Below are 16,954 nucleotides of genomic sequence, written 5' to 3' on the forward strand. Positions count from 1 at the left end.
GTGTGTGGTTCCCACGCTACTGCTGCAGCCGTTTCCTGCCCATCGAACTGGCCCTGGTGCTGCTGGTGGCCGGGCGATGCGAAGCGGCTCCCCACAGTGCAGCCGGATCTCCCGGGATGTGGCTCAAGCCCGAGGAGGTGCTGGTGAAGAACCCTGAAGCTCTGGGTGGCCCAGAGGAGCAGCGGGTACTTCTTGCCACAGCGGCGCCGCGGGCACGGCGAGGGGATCGGTCATCTCACCGGTAAGGGGGTGGCGGGGGTGGGCCGCGCCTGGGGTCTCGCTCCCTGCACCACCCGCCGTTCCCAGCCCGGGGTTGGGACCCGGAAATCCGGGATGAGCCTGTGCAGTCGGCGGGGCTGAGAGGGGCTCGGGGTGCTGCGAACGCTGCCTGGGCGGCTGGGCGGGCTGCGCAGGGTAAGCGGGGTGGGGCGGGGCCGGTGCGCGGCTGCGCAGGTTCGCGGGATGCGCTCCTCCTGCTGCGCTTGCGGAAGTGCCAGCGCTGGGCACCCACCGGTCTGCGTTTCCCGCGCAGCCGCTGCCGCCGCTTCCTCCGGAGCTAGCTGGGCCTGCGGCCTTGGCTCCGGCTATGTGAAGCGGGGCACCAGAAGAAAGGGAAAAAAGCCCGACGGGGTGCTGCTGAAGGACGCCCTGAAGCTCTGGGTGAACCAGTGGAACAGCGGCTCTTTCATCCTAGGGCGGTGCTGCGGGCACGGCGAGGGGGGCGGTGGCCTCAGCGGTAAGGAGCTCGCGGGGGGTGGCCGGCCTCAGCTCCCAGCCCGGGCTGAGTCGAAGGTGGGGATTTCTTGGGAGACGCAGGGTCAGGATGGCCTTGCCTCGGGTTTGTTTCCTTTCTTCTGCATTTCTCTGTCTTGTCAATGGTGTCTACTCCGCGCCCTCCCCCCCACCCCGCCCAAGTTACAGCCGGCCTTTGCTGCAGTGTTGGAAAGCAGTTGTCCTGTTATTCTTCTGCCCTGCAGCTCTGCTGTGCTTCTTAGTTCCTTAAGTTTTTCTTGATTCTTTCCTTTATTTTTCTAAAGAAAAGCATGTCATCTTTGAACAAATTTTATTTCCTTCTCTCGCTGTATACCTTCTGTTTCCTCTTTTCGTCTTAGCATATTAGCTGGATCTTTCAGTGTGATGTTGAATAGGAGTGATAGGAGAAGTTGTCTTTACCTTGTTCCTGGTTATCAGGAAAGTGTTGAGTTTCTCCTTAACTATGATGTTAATTGTAGGGATTTGGGGCGAGAAGGTAAATGATATTATCAAGTTAGACAAGTTCTTGATTCCTCATTTGCTATTTTTTTTCCTTTAATCGTGAATGGGTGTTCCATTTTTGTCAAATGCTTTGTGTATCAATTGGAATTATTTTGTGATTCCCCCCCCACTTCTATATTGATGAATTTTCTAATGCTGGACCATTGTTACATACTTGGAGCAAGTCCACTTGGTCATGAGGTATAATTTCTTTTATATGTTGGTGGATCCTGTTTGCTGGTGGAATTTTTTGTGGTGTGAGCAATTGAAGTCAGGGAGTTGGGTATACTAGGCAAGCACTCTGCCACTGAGCTACATCCCTTTCCTTTTACTTTGTGTGACTGTGACATGGGTTTCTTGTGGGTCTTGGTTTTCTTTTCTTCCTTTTTTTTTTTCTTAAATCCATTCTGAAAATTCCTGGGTGTTTTTGGTTGGTGTATTTAGGCCATTCACATGTAAAGTGATTGTTGGCATTGTTAGATGAATCTCTACCAGGTTGGTAACTGTTTTCTATTCCTTGTTCTGTTCTTTTTCTTTTGAACCTCTTTTCCTGACTTCTTTAGCAGTTGAATGCTTGGTGATGCCTTTTATCTGTTAGCTTGCCAACAGTAGGTTGAAAAGAATTTGTAGTATATATTTCTGGTTTGGAACATAATTTCCTGATTAGTCTGTGTCTACCTTCAAATATTATGCTGTTTCACATGAAATGTAGATTTTTTTTTTCGTGTTTTGGGATTGAACCCAGGGACGCTTAAGCACTGTGCCATATCCCTAGTCCATTTGTAGCTCTATTTTGAGACAAGGTCTCAGAGTTGCTGAGGCTGGCCTTAAACTTGTGGTCCTCCTGCCTCAGCCTCCTGAGCCACTGGGATTGTAGGTGTGCACCACCATGCTTGGCCGAGATGCAGTAATACTAGTATTCCCAGATCCTGTCTCATCTTTTCTGACATTGTCATCCATTTCACTTATTTACATAGTGTAATCACTCAATAAATTTTTTGTTAACCCTTCAAATATTTCTTTTCAATTGCTTAGGGATAGGAAAAATAAGAAATTTGAATCTACCCTCATTCATTTCCTGAGACACACTTCTTCTCTTTACGTAGCTCAGAGCTACTGACCTATGTGTTTTCTTTCTCTGACAAATTTGATGGTTAGGTCTGCTGGAAATGGACTTCCTTTCTTTTTCAAGAAAGTCTTTTTTTTTCAATTTTGAAGGATAATTTCACTGGACACAGCCTGGCATGGTGGTCCTTGCTGGTAATTCTACCAATTTGGTAGGAGACAGTAGGATCACATCTTTGAGGTCAGCCTCAGCAATTTGTTGAATCCCTGTCTCTAAACAAACAATAAAACAACTGGGGATGTGGTTCAGTGGTAGAGTACCCCTAGATTCAATACCAGGTATCTCACCCCCAAAAAAATCCTCACTTCATTTAGATTTATTGGTTTGTGATTCATTTCTTTCAACACCTTATGTCAACTCCCTTGATCACATGCTTGGAGAAGTCTGCTATAATTATCATGTTCTTCCTAGACTGTCTGCTTCACACCCCCTCTTCTTTAAAGATTTTCTTTTTGTTTCTGCAATTTGAATATGATATACCTCAGTGTAGATTTGTAAATATTTTTCCTTTGTTTTTTTTTTATAATTTTCTGCGTGGTGTTCTCTGTACTTCTTGGATCTGTGATCTGGAGTGTGTCATTAATTTTGGAAAATTCTTGGTCATTATTGCTTCACATGATTGCTTTCCTCTTCTTCTGTTTTTCCAGTTTGGGATCCTTGTATCTTTGGGAATTATCCCCAGCAGTCAGATATTGTGTCCTTCCTGTGTCTCTGTCTCTCTCTTGGCTTTTCAGTAGGTTTGGGGGTTTCTGTTGATCTGTCTTCAAGTTCACTGATTGTTTTCTTGACCGTCCCATCTACTGATGAGCCATGAAGGGCAATCTTCATTTTTGTTTATTTCTATTTGTTTTGTTTTTCATTTCTTAGAGTTTCCATCTGTCTGCCTTCATGATCTAGTCTTCCATACTCTATACCTTTTCTTCAGAGCCCTTCACCTATGAATCACACTTATTTTAAAAGTTCTCTCAAAGTACCAAGATCTGTCATATCTGTGTGTCATTTTGATGCATGCTTTATCTTTTAATCATGTGTATTTTCTTGCCTACTGGCATGTTTTTCTATACATATATACAGAAAACTTATTATGGTATATAAACAACTTATAATTTATACATGTATATAAGTAATAACAAATGAGGAAATCATCTTCCGTGTGTGTTTTGCTACTCTGCTGAGACTTGGCTCTTTGCAGTTTCCTGTAGCTGAAGGTACCAGAGGCCTCACATTCCTCCATGTCCCTGGTTGTGTTTCTTCTCTGTCCCTGGGTTAAGAACTTCCCAGTCTCCCTGCTCTTTGACCTGTCATGTGCTCTTATTTATCCTGGAGCTTTTGCTGTTGGCAAGGGGGAGAGTCCTAGAATCATCAATCCATCTCAGTCATCAGTGGACGTGTGACCCTGACCTGTGACCTTCCCAAGTGTTTTCTAGCCACTTCCTCCCACCCCTGCAGGGACAGGAAAGCCAGAGGGGACACAGGAGCCAGAGATGAGTCCAAGAAAAGCCTGTGATTTGCAGTCTGCTTGGCCTCTGCTTGTATTTATGGGAGGGGTGCTTCCCAAGCTCTTTGCATGCCTGAACTGAAGCTGGAAGTCCCCTTGTGGCTTTTTGATTGCTGCTCTGCCCACCTGCCCACCAGTTGAAGGGTCAGGGTTGACATAGACCACCTGACCTTTTCAGAAGCATGTGAGAGAAATCCCCACTCTGCCTCAAAACTCGTCACCCCTCTGTGACCGTCCAGGTGCTGCACACCCTCCCTGTTCTCTTCATTCCATGTCACCTAGAGTCCCCCAGGCTGCTGTTACAAAGTCTGCATGGGTTCTGTCAGAGATGTCTGAGAAGCGCCTCCTGGGATGGGCTCCCTTCTAGTCTTCCTCGGTGTCTCCACCAGGATTTTTTATCTTTGCTAGACAAACATGGCGTTTCACTGGTCTTTTGAAAACACAGCCTTAAGTGCCCTTACCCCAGCCTGCTGTTTTCTTCCACTGAGCTCTGCTAAGCTGCCTGTGGGTTCTGTATTAAGTGTCAGCTCTCCATCTAGCAGAGAGGACAGCCTTCCTGTCCCCGCTCCGTTATCTGACACCAAATAACAAACCCTTAAAGGGTCAGGGGACTAGCCAAAGAATAATTGCTGTAAAAACACACGTCCTTCCTTCTGCTGGAGAAAGTCATCCCGTAGGGCAGGTGAGGGTGGTGTAGGTGCCAGTCATCTAGGAAGAGGTTGCACAGGGTGAGCCAGGTGTCTCTTGGGTGTGGAGGTTGGCAGCAAGAGAGGCTTGATGTGCAAGTAAATCTATCAAGGGTGGTGGAGGCTGGGCTTCTCTGTTGGAGAAGAGAGCTGTGAACAAGGAAAGAAGTAAGAATGAACACGGGGAGTGGGTCGCAGGAGGCATCGGTGTGATCTCAGTTTTTCTGTATGTGGACTATGTATACATACACACATTGCATTAGAGATGTGTATGCCTGTGTGCAAATACATGCGTCATATGTATACACAGAGACCCCCTTACCAATGAGCTTCCAGATACCAGGTTTTTATTTTTATTTTATAGCAGGGATGGAACCTAGGGCCACATACCCACTGATCCACATCCCCAGCCCTTTTTATTTTTTTTATTTTGAGCCACTGTTGTGCTAAGTTGCATAGGGCCTCGCTAAGTTGCTGAGACTGTCGTTGAACTCACAATCCTCCTGCCTCAACCTCCCAAGCCACTGGAATGCCAGGTGGCTTTTGTGTAGCAATTCTCATGAAAGGAAAGAGAATTTCTGGGAAAAGTGTCCCATTTCAGGGCTGGTGCAGGGAAAGTACGAGACGATGTTGGAATATTTTATTGTGGCAGAGACTATGAAAAACCATGAGTACATGTCCAAAGGACACAGAACCCAGTTTGAAGGGATTCCTACCTGCCAAACCTGGGACAATTAAATCATCCGAGTAAATAATAGTAATGAGTTCTTACTCTTTGAAGAAAAACAGGAAAAATGAGACCATACCGATAAAAGTGAATACATTGAAAGTTTGAGGAATGGGAAATTTACATAACTTCATTATTTGTCTGTAGGAGGCTTGTGAGTTACAAGGGAAAAAGGAATAAGTTCATCTGTGCAGAGCCCAAGCAGACACTAACTTAAGAGACCAAGTGAACATCACCAGGAGTGGAACAAGTTGAAATTGTGTCCACCTGAGAGGATGTGATGCATAGCATTCCTTCTGTGAGGCTGGCCAGAGACTTTAACCTGAATCTAATCAGCGTCAGGCAAGCCAAAACTGGGATTTGCTGCTGAAGAACTGGCCAGTAATCTTTGAAGCTGTCAAGCTCACGAAAGTCAAAGGTGTGTTGGGAGATGTGACGGCTCAAGGCAGTAGTGGGTGATTCTGAACAGGTCCAGTGTGGTAGAGTCACAAGACAAGCAGTTCTCAACTCCTGTGGGCTGCATTAGTGCCTTTGTTTCTACAGTGGTGCAAAAGCAACCTGTGTTCAGTAGAAACCATACAAGCATTTTTTTTTTAATTTTTTTTGGATGTTAATAGACCTTTATTTTATTTGTTCCCTTTTATAGGGTGTTGAGGATGGAACCCAGTGCCTCCCACATGCCAGGCAGGTTCTGTGTCACTGAGCCCCAGCCGGAAGCCCCATATATGTAGTTTTGAATTTGGATCTTTTCCTGGGGATGTGCCCTAGTCCTCTCTGATGTGGGATAGTTGCAGAGAGCTGCAGGCCCCAGCCAGCCTGCTATCATGAGGGCCATCCAGTGACAGAGTGTGCCCTGCTGCCAAGGCGGGAGGAACAAGTGGATACATCCCATGCATTTGCGAGTCGTGTGTTTTTGTCCCCTTAGGACGGTTTTGTGAGGCACTTGGAAACTGGTGGGATCTGAGGAGCAGAGGGTAGGAATGTCCCAGCGTTAACTTTCTGAATTGTGGGGTGCGCTGTTGTGTCGGCACACATCCCTGCTGGTGTGAAACATGCTGTACACTCTGGGGTGATGGGGTGGCAGGTCAGTGACATACTCCTTAATGATTCAACTTCCTTTAACATTGGGGTCTTAAACCAAAATAAACTCCTCAGGCCACTCAGGGCCCTCTCGGGGCCTAGTAGTGAAGGAGCATGGGCAAAGGAAGGTGTAGGGCTTCAGCTCCTCCAGGGAGGAGGGAGTGGGTTTGTTCACCTGCCATTGATTCAGGATGCCATTCATCACAGCAGAATGCCAGTCCTTCACCTGCTACCTGTGCCTTCTGTCCTGCGGGGTCTTGGATGTGTTGTCATATTTCTCAGGGTACCTTTCTGGAGTAGAAAGGGATTATTCTTCCATGTGAGATGTGGATATGATGAGGATCCTAACGGGCAACACTTACCTGGTGCTTGAAGGGCCTGGCAATAGTCTAGGTACTTTGAATGATGACTTAATTTCCATAATTACCCTTGGAGGCATATCGTGGTTGCTTTATCTTCCTAAGAGACCAGGGCACAGAGAAATCAGGTAACTTTCCTAAGGCCACACAGCTTGAAAGTGGTAGAGCTGGGGTTCCAATCGGGCAGCCTGACTTCAACAGCAGATGCTGGGGAAATGGGTGTGAGGAAGCTAGAGCTCTGGGCCCCCTGGAGCTCTGACTCTGCAGGGTGTCGGAGCTGTGCCTGGGCTCTCACCAGTGACAATGCTCCCTGCGCATGTGGGAGTGGCAGCTGCACACTGGCTGCGGGTCTGCCTGTCCCTGAGCTCACAGGTGTGTTTGCTTCTCTTTTGCCTTGTAGGTGGCCTGTTGGGTGCTCTGGAGGCAGTGCTGGATTCCACCACTGAGGTTGCTCCCTTTCGAGTTCTGCTTCAAGTTCCCGGCTCACAGGTGTACTGTCCCATAGCATGTGGAGAGTTCCTGGATGGATGCGACGTTCACTGGGCCATAGCCACTGGTGAGTCTTGTTCCCGTTGGAATGTTCCAGAACCTGAGGTCTGAGCATGCGGAGCATCTGCTTGTTGGTAAGCCTGCAGGTAACGCCCAGGGAGCCTCACCTGCTTTCAGGAGCTCTGTGCTCTCCTCCACATGTCATCTCTTTCTTAGTGATCGGAAGCACACTGAGCTGTGAGCGTGAGTGAGCCAGGCTTCTGAGGGGTGTGTTTCAGGGCACTAACATGTTGTTGGGTATGAAGTGGCTGTTTCCTTTACGGTCTTGGTGTCTGATTAACAGGGTTTTCCCAGGTGTGTGCATGTGTGGTAATAGCCGGGGGCAAAGTGCAAGGGCTGTGTCCGACTTGGGCAGTCTCCGCCCCATGTTGCATGTCCGTACCAAGAGACTGCATCACTGGGCTGCCGGGTGCTGAGGAAGTTTTCCTTGGGCCAACACAGGTTAGGTTTGTCAGTGGCTTGATTTCTACCATCATCCTGCCCTCAGAAGGTCCTGAGTAGTGAATTGTTCTTTTCAGGGTTCTCTTGTGGAGAGTGAGGATGGGAGGCATGGGTATGTTCTGGTGTGGCGATTGTGCTGTTGACTGAGATACTTGTACCTGGCAGGCATTACTTAGGCATCTTGCATGTCGTTGACTCGCCCTCATACTTGATTGTGTGCTGAGCATTGACAAAGGATCCCTGCCCAGGAGGCTAAGCTATGATACTTGGTGGATTCGGTATTGAATACGGGTTTTTTTGATAGCAATCTCAATCTCACGATGAGTTTATTAGGATGCAACCTGGTTGTTTGTTGAGGAGCATGTGTAGTTCCAATGAAGATTTCTTGGGTCCTTTGTGAAAAGGCAGGGCACAGGCCTGCTCATGAACAATGAGCAGTCAGACAACTTCAAGATAGAGGTTGTGTTTTTTACTTTCAACACAAATTTTTCTTCTCAACAGTACAATACAAAATTTACTATCCTAATTATTTTTTTTAGTTAGTTGCATAAAGTACATTCACAATGACATATGGGCATCACCACCATCCACCTCCAGAACACTCCTCAAGTTCTCAAACTGAATCTCTGCACCCATTAAAGTTTCTGCTCCCTGCAATGTCCCTGGCAGCTGCCATTGCACTTCCTGCCTCTTCATTTGGCGAGAAACCTCATATGGAGGATTATCCTGTGACTGCCTTATCCTGTGACTGGCTTGGTTCCCTTGGCACAGTCTTCAAGTTTCATCCATGTTGCTGTATATGTCAGAATTTCCTTCATTGTTAAGACTGGACGAGACTCCATTGTACGTCTGCCTGCCTTTTAGAATCATATATAATGGTTGTCCCATGAGTAGAGTTCAGGACACTGTACATGGAAACAGGAGGGCAAAATACCAGGAGGTAATCCCCACTCAGTTTGGGGCCAGGGGAAGAAAGTGGAGAGGAGCAGGAGTGATGAGAGGACCCGAACCCTGCTGAATTGACCCTAAGCCATGACAAATTCTCTGGGGGCCCTGGGAGGACAAGGAGGCTTTGCTCCTGGTTCTGTGTTTCTGTTGGTCTTGGTTAGTCATGGTCCTGTTCTGCTTTTGAGAAGTCCAGGCCATGGCAGGACTTATGAGTTCCCATGTGAGACACAGCTTGTTCTCAGTGGTATTGCTGTGTTGTTGAAACACTCGCTGTATTCTTCACCATGACCCGGAGCACTAAACACCTTGTTGTCTCTGCCTGTTTTCCAGGAAGCAGAAATAACATTGGCAGGAACTGCAGGAGTTTGAGTTATCTGCTTAGAATCATTCCAAGAATGGATTTGCTTATGTAGTCATTTGATTCCTGTTGCTGTAGATTGAAGGCTTAGGTGGACTTTTCTGATTCCCAAAAGAGGACTTAGAGGCACAGCCAGGAGAGGAGTCCTCCATGGAAAATGACTGAAGGTTGAAAGAATCTTAGAAACTCTCCAGACCTTTTGTAGAGATAATAACACTCATGCCTTTACAGACCTGAGTTTGGATTTCTGATCTTCAATGTAGTTTTGGATTTGCTTGTAGCAGCCTAAGTGCAGGGTTTTCCCATTGCTAGCAGGATCTGTGGCATGGACTGGAGGCAAATGAGAGAAACAGGAAAAGAGGGAAAAAGGAAGGAGCTCTATTGTCGTGGGAGGGTCAGGAGCTGGAGTTCATGGGCTAGTGTGCAGGATGTTGAAGCAGAGGAGACGTGATTATGAAGTGGTGTGCAGGAGCATGTCTGCATAGTGGGAGGTGGTATGTGTCTTCAGCCTGGGTATCTGGGGTTCAGCTTCTGCAGAGTCAATCAACTGCATATCAAAAGTATTCAGAAAAAAATTGCTTCTGTACTCAACATGTAGTTTCCTGTTATTGTCATTATTCCCCACATAAGATAGTATAACAGTTGTTTATGTATCATTTACATTGTATGAGGTTAATGAGTAATCTAGAGATAACTGGAAGTATACGGGTGGATGGGCCCAGGTTATACATCAATACTACATACCATTTTATCTTAGGAGCCTGACCATCCTAGGATTCTGGTATCTTTGAAGGGTTCGAAAACCCATCCCTTACAGATATTGAGGAGCAACCTACAGTAGTTTGAAGAAAGCTTACCCAGTAGTTGAAGAAGATCCTGACCACTCTCCCCAGTGGTAGCTCCTTCTAAGTTTCAAGTGGGTTGCCGCATAGGCTCCTAGATTCTTAAAGAGCAAGATGGGAGGTGAGAAGGTCTCTGGCCAGGTCCTCTTGGTTACCTGGGAATGGAGACGTGGGTGGAGAGAGACAGGGACAGCCTTCCAGTGCTGACAGATTGGCTTTGGTGATGACCCAAAGATGTCACCTTAGGCTATCCCGTGCCTCAGCGTTGGGAGATCACAAAGGAACCAAGTTCTGTTGTCTTGAACTTTTCTTTTTCCTTAAGAGGTACTTCTGGGTACTTCTTTTAATTCCATCCCAAGTACCCACTCAGGAGAGCAGTCCTAATACAGATGTTCTTCTTTCTCACAGACCTTAATCTGCAAGTTCAGAGTGAGCCTTCTGCCCTTTCCCTGTGAGGTACAGGTTGCATATCCCTTATTCAAAATCCTGGGGACCAGAAGAGTTTTGGATTCTCTAGGATGACGGGATATTTGCATGTTCATAATACCATGCTGCCCAACTGAAACATGAAAGTCATTTGTTTCATATGCACCTTGTGCCCATAGCTGGAAGGTACTATTATATAGTATTTTCAGTACTGTACATGAAGTAGTTTGTGTCCTTTGAACCAGAAATCAGGTATGGGGTTTTCCACCTGTGACATGATGTTGGAACTGCAAAGTTGCAGACTTTGGAACATTTCAGAATTTGGATTTCCAGATTGGGTTGCTCAACCTGTGTTACACGATATTCACATGAATCTATAGTGTAGGAGAGGAAGGTTGCAGGTGGGATAGAGTGGGAAAGGAAGTTCAATTTTGAAAACACACATGTGGCATTTGGGTATTATGACTCTAGTGGGCTTTGTGCCTTACAGTGGCTCAGTTATTCTGTACTATTGTCTGGTATCCTTTAACTTCTCTGAGTTTAGAATATATCCCATGTTCCATTTGGAAATCCAGCTGAGCCACACTGCCTGGTCCTCGCATGCCTTTTCTTGTTTAGGATTGTGCTTGCTTTACTGAGCACTTCACTGAGCGTCTGCTATGTGCGGGACCCTGCACTGGGAGCTGAGCACATGCTCTCCTATGCTGGAGTAGCCATCATGCAATAGTGATGACTAGAAACCTCCTTGTAGAGAAAGAGATGACTGAAATGATCGTTCCTTTGGTTAATGGTGTTGCTCAATGCTCCAAAAATATGGTGAAGTTTCTTAGTTGCCTTTGAAAGGAATTAACTTACCATATTTGACTTCATGCTATTGTGTTTTTTAATGTATACCTGATCTTATAGTTTTTAGAGATATTGCTGTAAATGGTATGAAGTGTCCATTTGTAAACCTGTGAAATTCCTGGCTGTTGCTTGTCGGTTGACCGGTGCCTGTTGTAGCGACAACATCCTTGTGAGGACCTTCCCAAGAGGTTCTTCCCCTGTGAACGTGACTTTGGTACTTCTCCACGGGCCTGTCTTCTCACGGGAGACACTAAGTGAGACTCTTGAGAATCGTCTGCCACTTGGTCTGTGTTCCATGCTGGAACAGCTGTACCATTGCAAATGCTTCTGACACTTGAGTGGTAGGTGCTCTGCACATGATCAAGGTGTGCAGGGTGGTCACAGGACAGTTCCAAGGTTTTCCTGCTTGGTGAGCTGGCCTAAGTGGCCATGGGACTGAAGTTTGTAAGTCCCAGTGCAGTGGCGGGAGAGACCATGGCACCAGTGGAGAGTGCCAGCTTTCAGTGACAAACCGTGGCTCAGGGTGTGAGAACCCTGGCACGGGATGTTTGCAGAACATTAACACAGTGACTTAATGTTAGCAAAACGATGACTCTTGTTTTTCACTCTCTCTCTTTCTATTCTGATCCAGGTACCACATTAGAGGAAATCAACCAGCACTGGAACTGGCTGGGACAGAATCTCCTCCATACTCTGTGTTTGATTATAAAGACGACATGGCCAGCTTTGTCAAGGGGAAGGTGAAGGTAGGCCCTTTGATCTCGACCTTTCTCACCATCTCAGGTGACTCTTCATGACATTTTGAACTCTGCCACGTACCCACAGTCTTCACCAGTCCGATTACACTTTTTGGATTAATGCTCAAAGGCAAATTAGTTCAATTTGTCACCTGTCAGTCTTTGCGGCACATAAAGATACACCTGAAATTTAGGAAGAAAAGAGGGTGGTGCTTCATCCTCAGGCCTAATTCCTGTTATCTTTTACAGATATAATCATCCTTTTTATTTCTCGTGGGATACCATAATGTTAAGATTTCTGTTTTTGCAGAGCAACATATTATTGTCTTCCTCAAATTAGTTATTCCTGACTCATTTTCTCTTTAGCTGTAACATTTGTCACCACATTGGACCTAGTGCTCTGGTCCCACTAATAGTGGATGTTTGTTCTGCAGATGTTAATTAAATGGAGTTACAGCCAGTTAAGGTGTGAGAAGGCAGGAGAGGAATCTTGGGAGGTATTTGTCCATACCTGCTGCCAGTTACATTGTTACATAACTGGTGTCATTGCAAGGACATGATGGTGATTGGTGCTTTAAGATCCTGTTGGGGAGGGACATGTTTCCTTGTTCTACAGTGAACTCTCCTTACATACTTGAACATATAAGCCTGCAGTACAGTTTTCTTCCCTTGGGATAAAACCTCCCCAAAGCCATCCATCTTTCCTCCCTCTTCCTGTTCCTCCTTCCTCACCCTCAGTTCATTTCCTCTATTCAAAGGATCCCCAGTGTGGAAAGAAATTGTCAAAATAGTGCTGTATACATACATGAATATACGACAGTGAATTCCATCTTTGATGCATACCTATAAAGCACTAATTAAAGACCAAATACGTAGTAGAGAGCCCACTAAAGTAGGCAGCCCAGGGGAGGGAAATGGAGCTCATTCTATTCCATGCCTGTATGATGATGTCAGAGTGAACCCCACTACTGTGTATAAGTAGAATGCACTAATAGAACTGTTGTGAATATCCCAGACCATGGATTTTGTTTTTTTGAAAACAAACCTGAAGACTTCCAGCTTTTCGTAAGGGGTGTCAAAGTGAATTTTTGGTTTTAGAGGAAGCAAGAGAAGCAGTCTTTTCCATTTGGGGACTAGGGGATGTGAGCTATGTTGTTTTGCTGAAACCACTGAAGATCTTTTCTTTTTTATTTTGTATAATATTCCCTTTTATAAATGTACCACAGTTTGTACATACACCTGTTAAGGGAAATCTTCATTGCTTCCAAGTTTTGACAATTATGAATAACACTGTTATAATTTTTAATCTTTGCCCAGGTTGTTGTGTGAACATAAGTTTTTCGATCCATTTTGGTAACTATCCAGGAGCAAGATTGCTGGGTTATAAGGTGATAGCATTCTAGTTTTGTATGTTCTTACCAATCCTCCAGACTACACCATTTTGCAATTTTACCAGTGATGAAGTAAATTCCTTTTGATCCACATCCTCACCAGGATTTGTTGTTGTCAATGTTTTGTATTCTTGTCATCCTAGTAGGTATGTACTATATGGTCATTTTAAATTGTCATTCCATAATGGCATGTGATATTGAACATCTCTTGATATGCTTAGTTGCCATTGTGCAGCTTTGGTGATGCATGTGTCCAGATCCTTAGAACATTTTTAAATTGTCTTATTGTTGAATTTTAAGACTGATTTGTATGTTTTGGATATCAGACCTTCATATTATATATGTTCTACACATAGATATTCAGCAGTTGTAGATGGACATAATAAATTTATTTATTTATTTTTAGGTGGTGCTGAGGAATGAACCCAGTGCCTTACACATACAGGGCAAGCGCTCTACCACTGAACTATAGCCCCAGCCCAGTGATGAGATGTTTGAATCTACAAATCCAAGAATCTCAACAAACTGTGGGTAGCAAAGCACAAAGAACAACAAAACACATTATAACCCAGTTGGTGAAAGACAAAGAAAATTTCTCCAGATTCCTTTTGTCTTTGTGCAGTGTCTCTATTTCAACTGCAACTACTCAAAGTATAGAAGCTGAACTGTGTAAGGTTTATGCTTGTTGCTAGAAATAGCCTGATGGATCAGACACAGGGTTCACTTTAGTGTAATCTAAACTTTCTTATTCTAGCTAAATGATGACAATATAGCTGATAAAACATAGTTTTGATTTAAGTAAATAATGAAGATTTTGCAGCAAAGATATAAGTAATGAACATTTATTTTTTATAAGTATATCAACATAAAGCTTATGGCAAAGGAAATTTTGCTGTTCTTTTATACATTACAGATTGATGTATGATGTGTAGCTCCATTCAAAAATGTGAACTGCATTATAAAAAGCTAAAAAAATTAAATCAGGGTGATCACAAAATAGTTCTATACATATATACACAGATCTTTTAAATCCTATAAAATGTATATTCTTCATAATTGGAAGGAAGTTTAGTTATGGTTTTTCTTCAATCAGAAGAAAAAGGGAAATTATTTAACCCTCCTTGTCTGAATAAAAAGTGGGCTGCTCAGGTAATCAGAAAAGGCAAACCCTGCCTTTGTGTAATTACTGGAAGAATATAAGGCAGAATAAATCATTTTTAATGTTATCTGTGTAAAATACACAGATGAGCTATTTATATGAACACTTCTACTACTGCCCCTAAATAAGAACTTAGGTTATTATGTAAAATTCAACCTATTGTTAGGCTAAAATGAACTATCACAAACATATCATATTGCAAGTAGTCATTACCTCTGGAAATTCTTTCCTTTATGATAAAATTAATTATAGCATTATTACATTTATTTAAAAGGACTACATTTTATGTGTCTGACAAAATTCAGGTAACTCTGGAGGAACCAGTTATTCTTTTCATTTAATAACAATATTGTAAAATTATTTTGCTCTACTATTTTTATTTCTTAAATTTTATAAAAAAATCATTGAGCCATTTAATATATAACTCACCCTCATGGTCCTGTATTTAATAAATTAGTAAATTTTGCATTTATAGGCTTCACTCATCCCTCTTATTTCTCTAAAATCTTCTTACAGTTTTTACAATTATGGTTTTGAAAAGGTCTTCAAGTGTTACAGATAATGAGAGCTAACATATATTGAGCAATATTCCTGCCAGAGACTGTGCTAACAATGTAAAGTGATATTTTATAGTGGTTATTTGCATTTTCCTGAAAATTAGTGACACAGATCCCCTTTACATGTATCCATTGGACATGTTTATGTCTTCTTTTGGCAAATGTCTGTTCAGCTCCTTATCCCATTTTTAAGTCAGGTATTTGTTTTTCTACTATTGAGTTGTAAATCTAGATGATGCTATCTGATTGTTACCCCCAAATTTCATTTCTAGTGCCAATTTGAGGAGTATTGTCGCCCTGTTTCCTTCTATGGGTTTTACAGTTTGGGCTCTTACATTTAGGAGGAATTTTATCCATTTCAAATTGATTTTTGTGTATAATATGACACATAGGTCCAATTTCTTTCTTTTGAATGTAGATATCCAGTTTTCCCCAACATCTTTGATGGAATAGACAATCCTTTTTCTGTTGTGTCCTGGCTGAATATTAGTTGGCATTATGTGTTTTGGTTTGATTCTGGGGTATTTATTCTGTTCTACTAGTCTATGTGTCTTATGTTGGTGATAGTACATATAATATTTTTTAGACTATTATAATCCACAGTGTAATTTTTAAATCAGGAAGTATAGTGCATCCATCTTGTTTTTCTTTCTCAGAATGTTTTGGTCATTCAGGGTCTTAAGTGGTTTCATAGATATTTTAGGATCTGTGAAAAATTTCACTGATATTTTTATACATATTATATTGCATCTGTATATTGCTTTGTGTGGGATGAATATTTCAACAATGAACAGTTTAGATCAGAAGAATAGAGGTTTATAATGTTTTAATACACAATGCATAAAATACAGGTTAGATATAAAATATGCCATAGAAACAAAACAATATGCACACATATTTGGAGACACTCCTGCATGTTTTGCCATGTAGCACAGGTTTGGAATACAATTTTCAGTTGTATCTGTATTTCATGTTTTCCCTTACTCATATTTAAAGAGAAAGATTTTGCTTTAATACCAAGGGGTTTTTCTGTTCCTTGGTAACCCATTTTTCCTAATATAAATTGTTAAACTCATTAATTAATTGTGATGAGCCTTTGAGTCACAAATATTAGTTAACTTATTAATTTCTGTCAGATATACTGCTATATTAGCAGGACTGACAAGCATTTATAAAGAATTCCTTGAGAAGATAATCAGGTACTCTAAGCTACATTGGACACTAAGATTTTGGAATTACTTTCATGTAAGAAAGCTTTTTTTTAAATTTTGGAGTAGTTTAGACAGATTTTTGCAAATATAGTGCAAAAAATTCACATAACTCACACACTGTGTTCTCTATTTTAAACAATTTATGCTAGTACAACACTTTTGGCTTCACAAATAAATCAGTATTGACTTAGTAGAAACTTCATTAAGATTTTCTTAGTTCTTAATTAAATATTCTTTTGATGTTCCAGTATCCTATTCAGGATACCTTTTGGTATGGCTTAGTCTATTTCTTAATGCTATAACAGGGCATCTGAGACTGAGTGATTTATAAAGAAAAGTGATTTATTCAGCTCACAGTCCTGGAGGCTGACAATTTAAGAACAGGTGGCAATAACTGCTCAGCTTCAAAGATGATATTGTGAAAGGGGAATCAAGAAAAAGCCAGGGAAGTCAAACTTACTTTAAAACAACTCACTCCATGGTAAAAACTTTAATCCTAAGAGAGAAACAATCCTTTCATGAAGCTCTATCCCCATGATCAATACCTGGCTCCACCTCCCAATACCACCACATGCTGGAATTACATTTTGATGGGGGCAAATCATCTCCAAACAATGTCAACACATTTTATTATTGTATCTCCTTAGGTATCTCTTTTCTTTGATAATTCCTCGGATTTTTTTTCTTGTTTTTGAAGACTGAATATTTTAGAAATACTGGTCAGGAATTCCATAGAATGGTCCTTTGTCTGGAGGTTTT

The 16,954-nt window shown here is 42.9% G+C and overlaps 1 long non-coding RNA gene across 2 annotated transcripts; it reads left to right on the forward strand.

Moving 5' to 3' along the window:
* The first annotated feature begins 517 nt into the window (after nucleotides 1-517).
* On the forward strand, nucleotides 518-11,980 carry LOC124973652 (uncharacterized). 2 transcript variants are annotated; one of them, XR_007106695.1, is made up of 3 exons: nucleotides 518-736; nucleotides 7,131-7,286; nucleotides 11,772-11,980. It is a non-coding gene; the product is annotated as an uncharacterized LOC124973652 (long non-coding RNA). The 2 variants fall into 2 exon arrangements; XR_007106694.1 differs by lacking the exon at nucleotides 518-736 and adding an exon at nucleotides 5,499-5,709 and having other exon boundaries at nucleotides 11,772-11,979.
* Nucleotides 11,981-16,954: the final 4,974 nt, after the last annotated feature.

The sequence above is a fragment of the Sciurus carolinensis genome, unplaced genomic scaffold (genome assembly GCF_902686445.1).
Source record: "Sciurus carolinensis unplaced genomic scaffold, mSciCar1.2, whole genome shotgun sequence".
Classification (NCBI taxonomy): domain Eukaryota; kingdom Metazoa; phylum Chordata; class Mammalia; order Rodentia; family Sciuridae; genus Sciurus; species Sciurus carolinensis.